At 44.0% G+C, this 15,784-nt stretch overlaps 29 non-coding genes across 29 annotated transcripts; all 29 read right to left on the minus strand.

The window, feature by feature from the left end:
* Positions 1-282: 282 nt before the first annotated feature.
* On the minus strand, positions 283-401 carry LOC144986058 (5S ribosomal RNA). Its single transcript, XR_013649888.1, has one exon. It is a non-coding gene; the product is annotated as a 5S ribosomal RNA (ribosomal RNA).
* A 426-nt stretch (positions 402-827) lies between these two features.
* Positions 828-946, minus strand: LOC144986059 (5S ribosomal RNA). Its single transcript, XR_013649889.1, has one exon. It is a non-coding gene; the product is annotated as a 5S ribosomal RNA (ribosomal RNA).
* A 427-nt stretch (positions 947-1,373) lies between these two features.
* On the minus strand, positions 1,374-1,492 carry LOC144984924 (5S ribosomal RNA). Its single transcript, XR_013648752.1, has one exon. It is a non-coding gene; the product is annotated as a 5S ribosomal RNA (ribosomal RNA).
* Positions 1,493-1,919: 427 nt separating this feature from the next.
* Positions 1,920-2,038, minus strand: LOC144984925 (5S ribosomal RNA). Its single transcript, XR_013648753.1, has one exon. It is a non-coding gene; the product is annotated as a 5S ribosomal RNA (ribosomal RNA).
* Positions 2,039-2,465: 427 nt separating this feature from the next.
* LOC144986060 (5S ribosomal RNA) lies at positions 2,466-2,584 on the minus strand. The gene has a single exon (XR_013649890.1). It is a non-coding gene; the product is annotated as a 5S ribosomal RNA (ribosomal RNA).
* A 427-nt stretch (positions 2,585-3,011) lies between these two features.
* Positions 3,012-3,130, minus strand: LOC144984926 (5S ribosomal RNA). The gene has a single exon (XR_013648754.1). It is a non-coding gene; the product is annotated as a 5S ribosomal RNA (ribosomal RNA).
* Positions 3,131-3,555: 425 nt separating this feature from the next.
* Positions 3,556-3,674, minus strand: LOC144984927 (5S ribosomal RNA). The gene has a single exon (XR_013648755.1). It is a non-coding gene; the product is annotated as a 5S ribosomal RNA (ribosomal RNA).
* Positions 3,675-4,101: 427 nt separating this feature from the next.
* On the minus strand, positions 4,102-4,220 carry LOC144986061 (5S ribosomal RNA). Its single transcript, XR_013649891.1, has one exon. It is a non-coding gene; the product is annotated as a 5S ribosomal RNA (ribosomal RNA).
* A 424-nt stretch (positions 4,221-4,644) lies between these two features.
* LOC144986062 (5S ribosomal RNA) lies at positions 4,645-4,763 on the minus strand. Its single transcript, XR_013649892.1, has one exon. It is a non-coding gene; the product is annotated as a 5S ribosomal RNA (ribosomal RNA).
* A 425-nt stretch (positions 4,764-5,188) lies between these two features.
* On the minus strand, positions 5,189-5,307 carry LOC144986063 (5S ribosomal RNA). Its single transcript, XR_013649893.1, has one exon. It is a non-coding gene; the product is annotated as a 5S ribosomal RNA (ribosomal RNA).
* A 426-nt stretch (positions 5,308-5,733) lies between these two features.
* Positions 5,734-5,852, minus strand: LOC144986064 (5S ribosomal RNA). The gene has a single exon (XR_013649894.1). It is a non-coding gene; the product is annotated as a 5S ribosomal RNA (ribosomal RNA).
* A 425-nt stretch (positions 5,853-6,277) lies between these two features.
* On the minus strand, positions 6,278-6,396 carry LOC144986066 (5S ribosomal RNA). The gene has a single exon (XR_013649896.1). It is a non-coding gene; the product is annotated as a 5S ribosomal RNA (ribosomal RNA).
* Positions 6,397-6,821: 425 nt separating this feature from the next.
* LOC144984928 (5S ribosomal RNA) lies at positions 6,822-6,940 on the minus strand. The gene has a single exon (XR_013648756.1). It is a non-coding gene; the product is annotated as a 5S ribosomal RNA (ribosomal RNA).
* Positions 6,941-7,357: 417 nt separating this feature from the next.
* Positions 7,358-7,476, minus strand: LOC144984929 (5S ribosomal RNA). Its single transcript, XR_013648757.1, has one exon. It is a non-coding gene; the product is annotated as a 5S ribosomal RNA (ribosomal RNA).
* A 423-nt stretch (positions 7,477-7,899) lies between these two features.
* LOC144986067 (5S ribosomal RNA) lies at positions 7,900-8,018 on the minus strand. The gene has a single exon (XR_013649897.1). It is a non-coding gene; the product is annotated as a 5S ribosomal RNA (ribosomal RNA).
* A 425-nt stretch (positions 8,019-8,443) lies between these two features.
* LOC144986068 (5S ribosomal RNA) lies at positions 8,444-8,562 on the minus strand. Its single transcript, XR_013649898.1, has one exon. It is a non-coding gene; the product is annotated as a 5S ribosomal RNA (ribosomal RNA).
* Positions 8,563-8,972: 410 nt separating this feature from the next.
* Positions 8,973-9,091, minus strand: LOC144984931 (5S ribosomal RNA). The gene has a single exon (XR_013648759.1). It is a non-coding gene; the product is annotated as a 5S ribosomal RNA (ribosomal RNA).
* A 417-nt stretch (positions 9,092-9,508) lies between these two features.
* Positions 9,509-9,627, minus strand: LOC144984932 (5S ribosomal RNA). The gene has a single exon (XR_013648760.1). It is a non-coding gene; the product is annotated as a 5S ribosomal RNA (ribosomal RNA).
* Positions 9,628-10,053: 426 nt separating this feature from the next.
* Positions 10,054-10,172, minus strand: LOC144986069 (5S ribosomal RNA). The gene has a single exon (XR_013649899.1). It is a non-coding gene; the product is annotated as a 5S ribosomal RNA (ribosomal RNA).
* A 427-nt stretch (positions 10,173-10,599) lies between these two features.
* On the minus strand, positions 10,600-10,718 carry LOC144984933 (5S ribosomal RNA). Its single transcript, XR_013648761.1, has one exon. It is a non-coding gene; the product is annotated as a 5S ribosomal RNA (ribosomal RNA).
* Positions 10,719-11,145: 427 nt separating this feature from the next.
* LOC144984934 (5S ribosomal RNA) lies at positions 11,146-11,264 on the minus strand. Its single transcript, XR_013648762.1, has one exon. It is a non-coding gene; the product is annotated as a 5S ribosomal RNA (ribosomal RNA).
* A 427-nt stretch (positions 11,265-11,691) lies between these two features.
* On the minus strand, positions 11,692-11,810 carry LOC144986070 (5S ribosomal RNA). Its single transcript, XR_013649900.1, has one exon. It is a non-coding gene; the product is annotated as a 5S ribosomal RNA (ribosomal RNA).
* Positions 11,811-12,237: 427 nt separating this feature from the next.
* Positions 12,238-12,356, minus strand: LOC144984935 (5S ribosomal RNA). Its single transcript, XR_013648763.1, has one exon. It is a non-coding gene; the product is annotated as a 5S ribosomal RNA (ribosomal RNA).
* Positions 12,357-12,781: 425 nt separating this feature from the next.
* Positions 12,782-12,900, minus strand: LOC144984937 (5S ribosomal RNA). The gene has a single exon (XR_013648765.1). It is a non-coding gene; the product is annotated as a 5S ribosomal RNA (ribosomal RNA).
* Positions 12,901-13,327: 427 nt separating this feature from the next.
* Positions 13,328-13,446, minus strand: LOC144986071 (5S ribosomal RNA). Its single transcript, XR_013649901.1, has one exon. It is a non-coding gene; the product is annotated as a 5S ribosomal RNA (ribosomal RNA).
* Positions 13,447-13,869: 423 nt separating this feature from the next.
* LOC144986072 (5S ribosomal RNA) lies at positions 13,870-13,988 on the minus strand. The gene has a single exon (XR_013649902.1). It is a non-coding gene; the product is annotated as a 5S ribosomal RNA (ribosomal RNA).
* Positions 13,989-14,413: 425 nt separating this feature from the next.
* LOC144986073 (5S ribosomal RNA) lies at positions 14,414-14,532 on the minus strand. The gene has a single exon (XR_013649903.1). It is a non-coding gene; the product is annotated as a 5S ribosomal RNA (ribosomal RNA).
* Positions 14,533-14,958: 426 nt separating this feature from the next.
* LOC144986074 (5S ribosomal RNA) lies at positions 14,959-15,077 on the minus strand. The gene has a single exon (XR_013649904.1). It is a non-coding gene; the product is annotated as a 5S ribosomal RNA (ribosomal RNA).
* A 425-nt stretch (positions 15,078-15,502) lies between these two features.
* LOC144986075 (5S ribosomal RNA) lies at positions 15,503-15,621 on the minus strand. The gene has a single exon (XR_013649905.1). It is a non-coding gene; the product is annotated as a 5S ribosomal RNA (ribosomal RNA).
* Positions 15,622-15,784: the final 163 nt, after the last annotated feature.

The raw sequence follows: 15,784 nt of genomic DNA on the forward strand, positions 1-15,784 counted from the left end.
TCACCTCTGCAAAATCAGCCTTGGTTTAAACACACACAAAGTCTGAACAGAAACACTGCTAACATCTGCTCATTATAACAGGTGGGTGTAATTAGGCTAAAGGTTATGCATTGACACCTTGATTCTGATTGCTCTGAAGCTACCTGATTACTTTACATGAGGCAAAAGTTGTTTATTAAAAAAAAAAAAAAAAAAAAAAAAAGAAAAAGAAAAAAACCTTAGGTGAACTTTGAAGCAGATTTTGGAAGAACACCCTCTGCTGGTTGGGAGGAAAAGATGGAAAACTTACAGCACCTGGTATTCCCAAGCGGTCTCCCATCCAGGTACTAACCAGGCCCAACCCTGATTGGCTTCCGAGATCGGACGAGATCGGGCGGGTCCAGAGTGGTGTGGCCGTAAGCACTTGCCAGTGTCCAGCAAAGCCTCTTGGCCAGTGAATCTCAAAGTTTTCCTGCTTAAACTTCCAAGCATGCCATCGTGTCCTTCTGATTAACACACCTGCTGATTAGACACACCCACCTGCTGCAAAAACCATGCCATTTCAGCTCACCTCTGCAAAATCAGCCTTGGTTTAAACACACACAAAGTCTGAACAGAAACACTGCTAACATCTGCTCATTATAACAGGTGGGTGTAATTAGGCTAAAGGTTATGCATTGACACCTTGATTCTGATTGCTCTGAAGCTACCTGATTACTTTACATGAGGCAAAAGTTGTTTATTAAAAAAAAAAAAAAGAAAAAAAAAGAAAAAGAAAAAAACCTTAGGTGAACTTTGAAGCAGATTTTGGAAGAACACCCTCTGCTGGTTGGGAGGAAAAGATGGAAAACTTACAGCACCTGGTATTCCCAAGCGGTCTCCCATCCAGGTACTAACCAGGCCCAACCCTGATTGGCTTCCGAGATCGGACGAGATCGGGCGGGTCCAGAGTGGTGTGGCCGTAAGCACTTGCCAGTGTCCAGCAAAGCCTCTTGGCCAGTGAATCTCAAAGTTTTCCTGCTTAAACTTCCAAGCATGCCATCGTGTCCTTCTGATTAACACACCTGCTGATTAGACACACCCACCTGCTGCAAAAACCATGCCATTTCAGCTCACCTCTGCAAAATCAGCCTTGGTTTAAACACACACAAAGTCTGAACAGAAACACTGCTAACATCTGCTCATTATAACAGGTGGGTGTAATTAGGCTAAAGGTTATGCATTGACACCTTGATTCTGATTGCTCTGAAGCTACCTGATTACTTTACATGAGGCAAAAGTTGTTTATTAAAAAAAAAAAAAAAAAAAAAAAAAGAAAAAGAAAAAAACCTTAGGTGAACTTTGAAGCAGATTTTGGAAGAACACCCTCTGCTGGTTGGGAGGAAAAGATGGAAAACTTACAGCACCTGGTATTCCCAAGCGGTCTCCCATCCAGGTACTAACCAGGCCCAACCCTGTTTGGCTTCCGAGATCGGACGAGATCGGGCGGGTCCAGAGTGGTGTGGCCGTAAGCACTTGCCAGTGTCCAGCAAAGCCTCTTGGCCAGTGAATCTCAAAGTTTTCCTGCTTAAACTTCCAAGCATGCCATCGTGTCCTTCTGATTAACACACCTGCTGATTAGACACACCCACCTGCTGCAAAAACCATGCCATTTCACCTCTCCTCTGCAAAATCAGCCTTGGTTTAAACACACACAAAGTCTGAACAGAAACACTGCTAACATCTGCTCATTATAACAGGTGGGTGTAATTAGGCTAAAGGTTATGCATTGACACCTTGATTCTGATTGCTCTGAAGCTACCTGATTACTTTACATGAGGCAAAAGTTGTTTATTAAAAAAAAAAAAAAAAAAAAAAAAAGAAAAAGAAAAAAACCTTAGGTGAACTTTGAAGCAGATTTTGGAAGAACACCCTCTGCTGGTTGGGAGGAAAAGATGGAAAACTTACAGCACCTGGTATTCCCAAGCGGTCTCCCATCCAGGTACTAACCAGGCCCAACCCTGTTTGGCTTCCGAGATCGGACGAGATCGGGCGGGTCCAGAGTGGTGTGGCCGTAAGCACTTGCCAGTGTCCAGCAAAGCCTCTTGGCCAGTGAATCTCAAAGTTTTCCTGCTTAAACTTCCAAGCATGCCATCGTGTCCTTCTGATTAACACACCTGCTGATTGGACACACCCACCTGCTGCAAAAACCATGCCATTTCAGCTCACCTCTGCAAAAACAGCCTTGGTTACACTCACAAAGTCTGAACAGAAGCACTGCTAACATCTGCTCATTATAACAGGTGGAGTAATTAGGCTAAAGGTTATGCATTTACACCTTGGCACTGTATGCTCTGAAGCTACCTGATTACTTTACATGAGGCAAAAGTTGTTTATTAAAAAAAAAAAAAAAAAAAAAAAAAAAAGAAAAAAGAAAAAAACCTAAAGTGAACTTTGAAGAAGATATTGGAAGAACACCCTCTGCTGGTTGGGAGGAAAAGATGGAAAACTTACAGCACCTGGTATTCCCAAGCGGTCTCCCATCCAGGTACTAACCAGGCCCAACCCTGATTGGCTTCCGAGATCGGACGAGATCGGGCGGGTCCAGAGTGGTGTGGCCGTAAGCACTTGCCAGTGTCCAGCAAAGCCTCTTGGCCAGTGAATCTCAAAGTTTTCCTGCTTAAACTTCCAAGCATGCCATCGTGTCCTTCTGATTAACACACCTGCTGATTAGACACACCCACCTGCTGCAAAAACCATGCCATTTCAGCTCACCTCTGCAAAATCAGCCTTGGTTTAAACACACACAAAGTCTGAACAGAAACACTGCTAACATCTGCTCATTATAACAGGTGGGTGTAATTAGGCTAAAGGTTATGCATTGACACCTTGATTCTGATTGCTCTGAAGCTACCTGATTACTTTACATGAGGCAAAAGTTGTTTATTAAAAAAAAAAAAAAAAAAAAAAAAAGAAAAAGAAAAAAACCTTAGGTGAACTTTGAAGCAGATTTTGGAAGAACACCCTCTGCTGGTTGGGAGGAAAAGATGGAAAACTTACAGCACCTGGTATTCCCAAGCGGTCTCCCATCCAGGTACTAACCAGGCCCAACCCTGTTTGGCTTCCGAGATCGGACGAGATCGGGCGGGTCCAGAGTGGTGTGGCCGTAAGCACTTGCCAGTGTCCAGCAAAGCCTCTTGGCCAGTGAATCTCAAAGTTTTCCTGCTTAAACTTCCAAGCATGCCATCGTGTCCTTCTGATTAACACACCTGCTGATTAGACACACCCACCTGCTGCAAAAACCATGCCATTTCACCTCTCCTCTGCAAAATCAGCCTTGGTTTAAACACACACAAAGTCTGAACAGAAACACTGCTAACATCTGCTCATTATAACAGGTGGGTGTAATTAGGCTAAAGGTTATGCATTGACACCTTGATTCTGATTGCTCTGAAGCTACCTGATTACTTTACATGAGGCAAAAGTTGTTTATTAAAAAAAAAAAAAAAAAAAAAAAGAAAAAGAAAAAAACCTTAGGTGAACTTTGAAGCAGATTTTGGAAGAACACCCTCTGCTGGTTGGGAGGAAAAGATGGAAAACTTACAGCACCTGGTATTCCCAAGCGGTCTCCCATCCAGGTACTAACCAGGCCCAACCCTGTTTGGCTTCCGAGATCGGACGAGATCGGGCGGGTCCAGAGTGGTGTGGCCGTAAGCACTTGCCAGTGTCCAGCAAAGCCTCTTGGCCAGTGAATCTCAAAGTTTTCCTGCTTAAACTTCCAAGCATGCCATCGTGTCCTTCTGATTAACACACCTGCTGATTGGACACACCCACCTGCTGCAAAAACCATGCCATTTCAGCTCACCTCTGCAAAAACAGCCTTGGTTACACTCACAAAGTCTGAACAGAAGCACTGCTAACATCTGCTCATTATAACAGGTGGAGTAATTAGGCTAAAGGTTATGCATTTACACCTTGGCACTGTATGCTCTGAAGCTACCTGATTACTTTACATGAGGCAAAAGTTGTTTATTAAAAAAAAAAAAAAAAAAAAAAAAAAAAGAAAAAAGAAAAAAACCTAAAGTGAACTTTGAAGAAGATATTGGAAGAACACCCTCTGCTGGTTGGGAGGAAAAGATGGAAAACTTACAGCACCTGGTATTCCCAAGCGGTCTCCCATCCAGGTACTAACCAGGCCCAACCCTGATTGGCTTCCGAGATCGGACGAGATCGGGCGGGTCCAGAGTGGTGTGGCCGTAAGCACTTGCCAGTGTCCAGCAAAGCCTCTTGGCCAGCGAATTTCAAAGTTTTCCAGCTTAAAGCTCCAGGCATTTCATCGTGTCCTTCTGATTAACACACCTGCTGATTGGACACACCCACCTGCTGCAAAAACCATGCCATTTCAGCTCACCTCTGCAAAAACAGCCTTGGTTACACTCACAAAGTCTGAACAGAAACACTGCTAACATCTGCTCATTATAACAGGTGGGTGTAATTAGGCTAAAAGTTATGCATTGACACCTTGATTCTGATTGCTCTGAAGCTACCTGATTACTTTACATGAGGCAAAAGTTGTTTATTAAAAAAAAAAAAAAAGAAAAAAAAAGAAAAAGAAAAAAACCTTAGGTGAACTTTGAAGCAGATTTTGGAAGAACACCCTCTGCTGGTTGGGAGGAAAAGATGGAAAACTTACAGCACCTGGTATTCCCAAGCGGTCTCCCATCCAGGTACTAACCAGGCCCAACCCTGATTGGCTTCCGAGATCGGACGAGATCGGGCGGGTCCAGAGTGGTGTGGCCGTAAGCACTTGCCAGTGTCCAGCAAAGCCTCTTGGCCAGTGAATCTCAAAGTTTTCCTGCTTAAACTTCCAAGCATGCCATCGTGTCCTTCTGATTAACACACCTGCTGATTAGACACACCCACCTGCTGCAAAAACCATGCCATTTCACCTCTCCTCTGCAAAATCAGCCTTGGTTTAAACACACACAAAGTCTGAACAGAAACACTGCTAACATCTGCTCATTATAACAGGTGGGTGTAATTAGGCTAAAGGTTATGCATTGACACCTTGATTCTGATTGCTCTGAAGCTACCTGATTACTTTACATGAGGCAAAAGTTGTTTATTAAAAAAAAAAAAAAGAAAAAAAAGAAAAAGAAAAAAACCTTAGGTGAACTTTGAAGCAGATTTTGGAAGAACACCCTCTGCTGGTTGGGAGGAAAAGATGGAAAACTTACAGCACCTGGTATTCCCAAGCGGTCTCCCATCCAGGTACTAACCAGGCCCAACCCTGATTGGCTTCCGAGATCGGACGAGATCGGGCGGGTCCAGAGTGGTGTGGCCGTAAGCACTTGCCAGTGTCCAGCAAAGCCTCTTGGCCAGTGAATCTCAAAGTTTTCCTGCTTAAACTTCCAAGCATGCCATCGTGTCCTTCTGATTAACACACCTGCTGATTAGACACACCCACCTGCTGCAAAAACCATGCCATTTCACCTCTCCTCTGCAAAATCAGCCTTGGTTTAAACACACACAAAGTCTGAACAGAAACACTGCTAACATCTGCTCATTATAACAGGTGGGTGTAATTAGGCTAAAGGTTATGCATTGACACCTTGATTCTGATTGCTCTGAAGCTACCTGATTACTTTACATGAGGCAAAAGTTGTTTATTAAAAAAAAAAAAAAGAAAAAAAAAGAAAAAGAAAAAAACCTTAGGTGAACTTTGAAGCAGATTTTGGAAGAACACCCTCTGCTGGTTGGGAGGAAAAGATGGAAAACTTACAGCACCTGGTATTCCCAAGCGGTCTCCCATCCAGGTACTAACCAGGCCCAACCCTGATTGGCTTCCGAGATCGGACGAGATCGGGCGGGTCCAGAGTGGTGTGGCCGTAAGCACTTGCCAGTGTCCAGCAAAGCCTCTTGGCCAGTGAATCTCAAAGTTTTCCTGCTTAAACTTCCAAGCATGCCATCGTGTCCTTCTGATTAACACACCTGCTGATTAGACACACCCACCTGCTGCAAAAACCATGCCATTTCACCTCTCCTCTGCAAAATCAGCCTTGGTTTAAACACACACAAAGTCTGAACAGAAACACTGCTAACATCTGCTCATTATAACAGGTGGGTGTAATTAGGCTAAAGGTTATGCATTGACACCTTGATTCTGATTGCTCTGAAGCTACCTGATTACTTTACATGAGGCAAAAGTTGTTTATTAAAAAAAAAAAAAAGAAAAAAAAGAAAAAGAAAAAAACCTTAGGTGAACTTTGAAGCAGATTTTGGAAGAACACCCTCTGCTGGTTGGGAGGAAAAGATGGAAAACTTACAGCACCTGGTATTCCCAAGCGGTCTCCCATCCAGGTACTAACCAGGCCCAACCCTGATTGGCTTCCGAGATCGGACGAGATCGGGCGGGTCCAGAGTGGTGTGGCCGTAAGCACTTGCCAGTGTCCAGCAAAGCCTCTTGGCCAGTGAATCTCAAAGTTTTCCTGCTTAAACTTCCAAGCATGCCATCGTGTCCTTCTGATTAACACACCTGCTGATTAGACACACCCACCTGCTGCAAAAACCATGCCATTTCACCTCTCCTCTGCAAAATCAGCCTTGGTTTAAACACACACAAAGTCTGAACAGAAACACTGCTAACATCTGCTCATTATAACAGGTGGGTGTAATTAGGCTAAAGGTTATGCATTGACACCTTGATTCTGATTGCTCTGAAGCTACCTGATTACTTTACATGAGGCAAAAGTTGTTTATTAAAAAAAAAAAAAAAAAAAAAAAGAAAAAGAAAAAAACCTTAGGTGAACTTTGAAGCAGATTTTGGAAGAACACCCTCTGCTGGTTGGGAGGAAAAGATGGAAAACTTACAGCACCTGGTATTCCCAAGCGGTCTCCCATCCAGGTACTAACCAGGCCCAACCCTGTTTGGCTTCCGAGATCGGACGAGATCGGGCGGGTCCAGAGTGGTGTGGCCGTAAGCACTTGCCAGTGTCCAGCAAAGCCTCTTGGCCAGTGAATCTCAAAGTTTTCCTGCTTAAACTTCCAAGCATGCCATCGTGTCCTTCTGATTAACACACCTGCTGATTAGACACACCCACCTGCTGCAAAAACCATGCCATTTCACCTCTCCTCTGCAAAATCAGCCTTGGTTTAAACACACACAAAGTCTGAACAGAAACACTGCTAACATCTGCTCATTATAACAGGTGGGTGTAATTAGGCTAAAGGTTATGCATTGACACCTTGATTCTGATTGCTCTGAAGCTACCTGATTACTTTACATGAGGCAAAAGTTGTTTATTAAAAAAAAAAAAAAAAAAAAAAAAAAAAACCTTAGGTGAACTTTGAAGCAGATTTTGGAAGAACACCCTCTGCTGGTTGGGAGGAAAAGATGGAAAACTTACAGCACCTGGTATTCCCAAGCGGTCTCCCATCCAGGTACTAACCAGGCCCAACCCTGTTTGGCTTCCGAGATCGGACGAGATCGGGCGGGTCCAGAGTGGTGTGGCCGTAAGCACTTGCCAGTGTCCAGCAAAGCCTCTTGGCCAGCGAATTTCAAAGTTTTCCAGCTTAAAGCTCCAGGCATTTCATCGTGTCCTTCTGATTAACACACCTGCTGATTGGACACACCCACCTGCTGCAAAAACCATGCCATTTCAGCTCACCTCTGCAAAAACAGCCTTGGTTACACTCACAAAGTCTGAACAGAAACACTGCTAACATCTGCTCATTATAACAGGTGGGTGTAATTAGGCTAAAAGTTATGCATTGACACCTTGATTCTGATTGCTCTGAAGCTACCTGATTACTTTACATGAGGCAAAAGTTGTTTATTAAAAAAAAAAAAAAGAAAAAAAAAGAAAAAGAAAAAAACCTTAGGTGAACTTTGAAGCAGATTTTGGAAGAACACCCTCTGCTGGTTGGGAGGAAAAGATGGAAAACTTACAGCACCTGGTATTCCCAAGCGGTCTCCCATCCAGGTACTAACCAGGCCCAACCCTGATTGGCTTCCGAGATCGGACGAGATCGGGCGGGTCCAGAGTGGTGTGGCCGTAAGCACTTGCCAGTGTCCAGCAAAGCCTCTTGGCCAGTGAATCTCAAAGTTTTCCTGCTTAAACTTCCAAGCATGCCATCGTGTCCTTCTGATTAACACACCTGCTGATTAGACACACCCACCTGCTGCAAAAACCATGCCATTTCACCTCTCCTCTGCAAAATCAGCCTTGGTTTAAACACACACAAAGTCTGAACAGAAACACTGCTAACATCTGCTCATTATAACAGGTGGGTGTAATTAGGCTAAAGGTTATGCATTGACACCTTGATTCTGATTGCTCTGAAGCTACCTGATTACTTTACATGAGGCAAAAGTTGTTTATTAAAAAAAAAAAAAAGAAAAAAAAGAAAAAGAAAAAAACCTTAGGTGAACTTTGAAGCAGATTTTGGAAGAACACCCTCTGCTGGTTGGGAGGAAAAGATGGAAAACTTACAGCACCTGGTATTCCCAAGCGGTCTCCCATCCAGGTACTAACCAGGCCCAACCCTGATTGGCTTCCGAGATCGGACGAGATCGGGCGGGTCCAGAGTGGTGTGGCCGTAAGCACTTGCCAGTGTCCAGCAAAGCCTCTTGGCCAGTGAATCTCAAAGTTTTCCTGCTTAAACTTCCAAGCATGCCATCGTGTCCTTCTGATTAACACACCTGCTGATTAGACACACCCACCTGCTGCAAAAACCATGCCATTTCACCTCTCCTCTGCAAAATCAGCCTTGGTTTAAACACACACAAAGTCTGAACAGAAACACTGCTAACATCTGCTCATTATAACAGGTGGGTGTAATTAGGCTAAAGGTTATGCATTGACACCTTGATTCTGATTGCTCTGAAGCTACCTGATTACTTTACATGAGGCAAAAGTTGTTTATTAAAAAAAAAAAAAAAAAAAAAACCTTAGGTGAACTTTGAAGCAGATTTTGGAAGAACACCCTCTGCTGGTTGGGAGGAAAAGATGGAAAACTTACAGCACCTGGTATTCCCAAGCGGTCTCCCATCCAGGTACTAACCAGGCCCAACCCTGTTTGGCTTCCGAGATCGGACGAGATCGGGCGGGTCCAGAGTGGTGTGGCCGTAAGCACTTGCCAGTGTCCAGCAAAGCCTCTTGGCCAGTGAATCTCAAAGTTTTCCTGCTTAAACTTCCAAGCATGCCATCGTGTCCTTCTGATTAACACACCTGCTGATTAGACACACCCACCTGCTGCAAAAACCATGCCATTTCACCTCTCCTCTGCAAAATCAGCCTTGGTTTAAACACACACAAAGTCTGAACAGAAACACTGCTAACATCTGCTCATTATAACAGGTGGGTGTAATTAGGCTAAAGGTTATGCATTGACACCTTGATTCTGATTGCTCTGAAGCTACCTGATTACTTTACATGAGGCAAAAGTTGTTTATTAAAAAAAAAAAAAAAAAAAAAAAAAAAAACCTTAGGTGAACTTTGAAGCAGATTTTGGAAGAACACCCTCTGCTGGTTGGGAGGAAAAGATGGAAAACTTACAGCACCTGGTATTCCCAAGCGGTCTCCCATCCAGGTACTAACCAGGCCCAACCCTGTTTGGCTTCCGAGATCGGACGAGATCGGGCGGGTCCAGAGTGGTGTGGCCGTAAGCACTTGCCAGTGTCCAGCAAAGCCTCTTGGCCAGTGAATCTCAAAGTTTTCCTGCTTAAACTTCCAAGCATGCCATCGTGTCCTTCTGATTAACACACCTGCTGATTAGACACACCCACCTGCTGCAAAAACCATGCCATTTCAGCTCACCTCTGCAAAATCAGCCTTGGTTTAAACACACACAAAGTCTGAACAGAAACACTGCTAACATCTGCTCATTATAACAGGTGGGTGTAATTAGGCTAAAGGTTATGCATTGACACCTTGATTCTGATTGCTCTGAAGCTACCTGATTACTTTACATGAGGCAAAAGTTGTTTATTAAAAAAAAAAAAAAGAAAAAAAAAGAAAAAGAAAAAAACCTTAGGTGAACTTTGAAGCAGATTTTGGAAGAACACCCTCTGCTGGTTGGGAGGAAAAGATGGAAAACTTACAGCACCTGGTATTCCCAAGCGGTCTCCCATCCAGGTACTAACCAGGCCCAACCCTGATTGGCTTCCGAGATCGGACGAGATCGGGCGGGTCCAGAGTGGTGTGGCCGTAAGCACTTGCCAGTGTCCAGCAAAGCCTCTTGGCCAGTGAATCTCAAAGTTTTCCTGCTTAAACTTCCAAGCATGCCATCGTGTCCTTCTGATTAACACACCTGCTGATTAGACACACCCACCTGCTGCAAAAACCATGCCATTTCAGCTCACCTCTGCAAAATCAGCCTTGGTTTAAACACACACAAAGTCTGAACAGAAACACTGCTAACATCTGCTCATTATAACAGGTGGGTGTAATTAGGCTAAAGGTTATGCATTGACACCTTGATTCTGATTGCTCTGAAGCTACCTGATTACTTTACATGAGGCAAAAGTTGTTTATTAAAAAAAAAAAAAAAAAAAAAAAAAGAAAAAGAAAAAAACCTTAGGTGAACTTTGAAGCAGATTTTGGAAGAACACCCTCTGCTGGTTGGGAGGAAAAGATGGAAAACTTACAGCACCTGGTATTCCCAAGCGGTCTCCCATCCAGGTACTAACCAGGCCCAACCCTGTTTGGCTTCCGAGATCGGACGAGATCGGGCGGGTCCAGAGTGGTGTGGCCGTAAGCACTTGCCAGTGTCCAGCAAAGCCTCTTGGCCAGTGAATCTCAAAGTTTTCCTGCTTAAACTTCCAAGCATGCCATCGTGTCCTTCTGATTAACACACCTGCTGATTAGACACACCCACCTGCTGCAAAAACCATGCCATTTCACCTCTCCTCTGCAAAATCAGCCTTGGTTTAAACACACACAAAGTCTGAACAGAAACACTGCTAACATCTGCTCATTATAACAGGTGGGTGTAATTAGGCTAAAGGTTATGCATTGACACCTTGATTCTGATTGCTCTGAAGCTACCTGATTACTTTACATGAGGCAAAAGTTGTTTATTAAAAAAAAAAAAAAAAAAAAAAAAAGAAAAAGAAAAAAACCTTAGGTGAACTTTGAAGCAGATTTTGGAAGAACACCCTCTGCTGGTTGGGAGGAAAAGATGGAAAACTTACAGCACCTGGTATTCCCAAGCGGTCTCCCATCCAGGTACTAACCAGGCCCAACCCTGTTTGGCTTCCGAGATCGGACGAGATCGGGCGGGTCCAGAGTGGTGTGGCCGTAAGCACTTGCCAGTGTCCAGCAAAGCCTCTTGGCCAGTGAATCTCAAAGTTTTCCTGCTTAAACTTCCAAGCATGCCATCGTGTCCTTCTGATTAACACACCTGCTGATTGGACACACCCACCTGCTGCAAAAACCATGCCATTTCAGCTCACCTCTGCAAAAACAGCCTTGGTTACACTCACAAAGTCTGAACAGAAGCACTGCTAACATCTGCTCATTATAACAGGTGGAGTAATTAGGCTAAAGGTTATGCATTTACACCTTGGCACTGTATGCTCTGAAGCTACCTGATTACTTTACATGAGGCAAAAGTTGTTTATTAAAAAAAAAAAAAAAAAAAAAAAAAAAAGAAAAAAGAAAAAAACCTAAAGTGAACTTTGAAGAAGATATTGGAAGAACACCCTCTGCTGGTTGGGAGGAAAAGATGGAAAACTTACAGCACCTGGTATTCCCAAGCGGTCTCCCATCCAGGTACTAACCAGGCCCAACCCTGATTGGCTTCCGAGATCGGACGAGATCGGGCGGGTCCAGAGTGGTGTGGCCGTAAGCACTTGCCAGTGTCCAGCAAAGCCTCTTGGCCAGTGAATCTCAAAGTTTTCCTGCTTAAACTTCCAAGCATGCCATCGTGTCCTTCTGATTAACACACCTGCTGATTAGACACACCCACCTGCTGCAAAAACCATGCCATTTCAGCTCACCTCTGCAAAATCAGCCTTGGTTTAAACACACACAAAGTCTGAACAGAAACACTGCTAACATCTGCTCATTATAACAGGTGGGTGTAATTAGGCTAAAGGTTATGCATTGACACCTTGATTCTGATTGCTCTGAAGCTACCTGATTACTTTACATGAGGCAAAAGTTGTTTATTAAAAAAAAAAAAAAAAAAAAAAAAAGAAAAAGAAAAAAACCTTAGGTGAACTTTGAAGCAGATTTTGGAAGAACACCCTCTGCTGGTTGGGAGGAAAAGATGGAAAACTTACAGCACCTGGTATTCCCAAGCGGTCTCCCATCCAGGTACTAACCAGGCCCAACCCTGTTTGGCTTCCGAGATCGGACGAGATCGGGCGGGTCCAGAGTGGTGTGGCCGTAAGCACTTGCCAGTGTCCAGCAAAGCCTCTTGGCCAGTGAATCTCAAAGTTTTCCTGCTTAAACTTCCAAGCATGCCATCGTGTCCTTCTGATTAACACACCTGCTGATTAGACACACCCACCTGCTGCAAAAACCATGCCATTTCACCTCTCCTCTGCAAAATCAGCCTTGGTTTAAACACACACAAAGTCTGAACAGAAACACTGCTAACATCTGCTCATTATAACAGGTGGGTGTAATTAGGCTAAAGGTTATGCATTGACACCTTGATTCTGATTGCTCTGAAGCTACCTGATTACTTTACATGAGGCAAAAGTTGTTTATTAAAAAAAAAAAAAAAAAAAAAAAGAAAAAGAAAAAAACCTTAGGTGAACTTTGAAGCAGATTTTGGAAGAACACCCTCTGCTGGTTGGGAGGAAAAGATGGAAAACTTACAGCACCTGGTATTCCCAAGCGGTCTCCCATCCAGGTACTAACCAGGCCCAACCCTGTTTGGCTTCCGAGATCGGACGAGATCGGGCGGGTCCAGAGTGGTGTGGCCGTAAGCACTTGCCAGTGTCCAGCAAAGCCTCTTGGCCAGTGAATCTCAAAGTTTTCCTGCTTAAACTTCCAAGCATGCCATCGTGTCCTTCTGATTAACACACCTGCTGATTGGACACACCCACCTGCTGCAAAAACCATGCCATTTCAGCTCACCTCTGCAAAAACAGCCTTGGTTACACTCACAAAGTCTGAACAGAAGCACTGCTAACATCTGCTCATTATAACAGGTGGAGTAATTAGGCTAAAGGTTATGCATTTACACCTTGGCACTGTATGCTCTGAAGCTACCTGATTACTTTACATGAGGCAAAAGTTGTTTATTAAAAAAAAAAAAAAAAAAAAAAAAAAAAGAAAAAAGAAAAAAACCTAAAGTGAACTTTGAAGAAGATATTGGAAGAACACCCTCTGCTGGTTGGGAGGAAAAGATGGAAAACTTACAGCACCTGGTATTCCCAAGCGGTCTCCCATCCAGGTACTAACCAGGCCCAACCCTGATTGGCTTCCGAGATCGGACGAGATCGGGCGGGTCCAGAGTGGTGTGGCCGTAAGCACTTGCCAGTGTCCAGCAAAGCCTCTTGGCCAGCGAATTTCAAAGTTTTCCAGCTTAAAGCTCCAGGCATTTCATCGTGTCCTTCTGATTAACACACCTGCTGATTGGACACACCCACCTGCTGCAAAAACCATGCCATTTCAGCTCACCTCTGCAAAAACAGCCTTGGTTACACTCACAAAGTCTGAACAGAAACACTGCTAACATCTGCTCATTATAACAGGTGGGTGTAATTAGGCTAAAAGTTATGCATTGACACCTTGATTCTGATTGCTCTGAAGCTACCTGATTACTTTACATGAGGCAAAAGTTGTTTATTAAAAAAAAAAAAAAGAAAAAAAAAGAAAAAGAAAAAAACCTTAGGTGAACTTTGAAGCAGATTTTGGAAGAACACCCTCTGCTGGTTGGGAGGAAAAGATGGAAAACTTACAGCACCTGGTATTCCCAAGCGGTCTCCCATCCAGGTACTAACCAGGCCCAACCCTGATTGGCTTCCGAGATCGGACGAGATCGGGCGGGTCCAGAGTGGTGTGGCCGTAAGCACTTGCCAGTGTCCAGCAAAGCCTCTTGGCCAGTGAATCTCAAAGTTTTCCTGCTTAAACTTCCAAGCATGCCATCGTGTCCTTCTGATTAACACACCTGCTGATTAGACACACCCACCTGCTGCAAAAACCATGCCATTTCACCTCTCCTCTGCAAAATCAGCCTTGGTTTAAACACACACAAAGTCTGAACAGAAACACTGCTAACATCTGCTCATTATAACAGGTGGGTGTAATTAGGCTAAAGGTTATGCATTGACACCTTGATTCTGATTGCTCTGAAGCTACCTGATTACTTTACATGAGGCAAAAGTTGTTTATTAAAAAAAAAAAAAAGAAAAAAAAGAAAAAGAAAAAAACCTTAGGTGAACTTTGAAGCAGATTTTGGAAGAACACCCTCTGCTGGTTGGGAGGAAAAGATGGAAAACTTACAGCACCTGGTATTCCCAAGCGGTCTCCCATCCAGGTACTAACCAGGCCCAACCCTGATTGGCTTCCGAGATCGGACGAGATCGGGCGGGTCCAGAGTGGTGTGGCCGTAAGCACTTGCCAGTGTCCAGCAAAGCCTCTTGGCCAGTGAATCTCAAAGTTTTCCTGCTTAAACTTCCAAGCATGCCATCGTGTCCTTCTGATTAACACACCTGCTGATTAGACACACCCACCTGCTGCAAAAACCATGCCATTTCACCTCTCCTCTGCAAAATCAGCCTTGGTTTAAACACACACAAAGTCTGAACAGAAACACTGCTAACATCTGCTCATTATAACAGGTGGGTGTAATTAGGCTAAAGGTTATGCATTGACACCTTGATTCTGATTGCTCTGAAGCTACCTGATTACTTTACATGAGGCAAAAGTTGTTTATTAAAAAAAAAAAAAAGAAAAAAAAAGAAAAAGAAAAAAACCTTAGGTGAACTTTGAAGCAGATTTTGGAAGAACACCCTCTGCTGGTTGGGAGGAAAAGATGGAAAACTTACAGCACCTGGTATTCCCAAGCGGTCTCCCATCCAGGTACTAACCAGGCCCAACCCTGATTGGCTTCCGAGATCGGACGAGATCGGGCGGGTCCAGAGTGGTGTGGCCGTAAGCACTTGCCAGTGTCCAGCAAAGCCTCTTGGCCAGTGAATCTCAAAGTTTTCCTGCTTAAACTTCCAAGCATGCCATCGTGTCCTTCTGATTAACACACCTGCTGATTAGACACACCCACCTGCTGCAAAAACCATGCCATTTCACCTCTCCTCTGCAAAATCAGCCTTGGTTTAAACACACACAAAGTCTGAACAGAAACACTGCTAACATCTGCTCATTATAACAGGTGGGTGTAATTAGGCTAAAGGTTATGCATTGACACCTTGATTCTGATTGCTCTGAAGCTACCTGATTACTTTACATGAGGCAAAAGTTGTTTATTAAAAAAAAAAAAAAGAAAAAAAAGAAAAAGAAAAAAACCTTAGGTGAACTTTGAAGCAGATTTTGGAAGAACACCCTCTGCTGGTTGGGAGGAAAAGATGGAAAACTTACAGCACCTGGTATTCCCAAGCGGTCTCCCATCCAGGTACTAACCAGGCCCAACCCTGATTGGCTTCCGAGATCGGACGAGATCGGGCGGGTCCAGAGTGGTGTGGCCGTAAGCACTTGCCAGTGTCCAGCAAAGCCTCTTGGCCAGTGAATCTCAAAGTTTTCCTGCTTAAACTTCCAAGCATGCCATCGTGTCCTTCTGATTAACACACCTGCTGATTAGACACACCCACCTGCTGCAAAAACCATGCCATTTCACCTCTCCTCTGCAAAATCAG

Source organism: Oryzias latipes, chromosome 16, assembly GCF_053564925.1.
Source record: "Oryzias latipes strain Hd-rR chromosome 16, Olatipes_Hd-rR_3.1".
NCBI lineage: Eukaryota > Metazoa > Chordata > Actinopteri > Beloniformes > Adrianichthyidae > Oryzias > Oryzias latipes.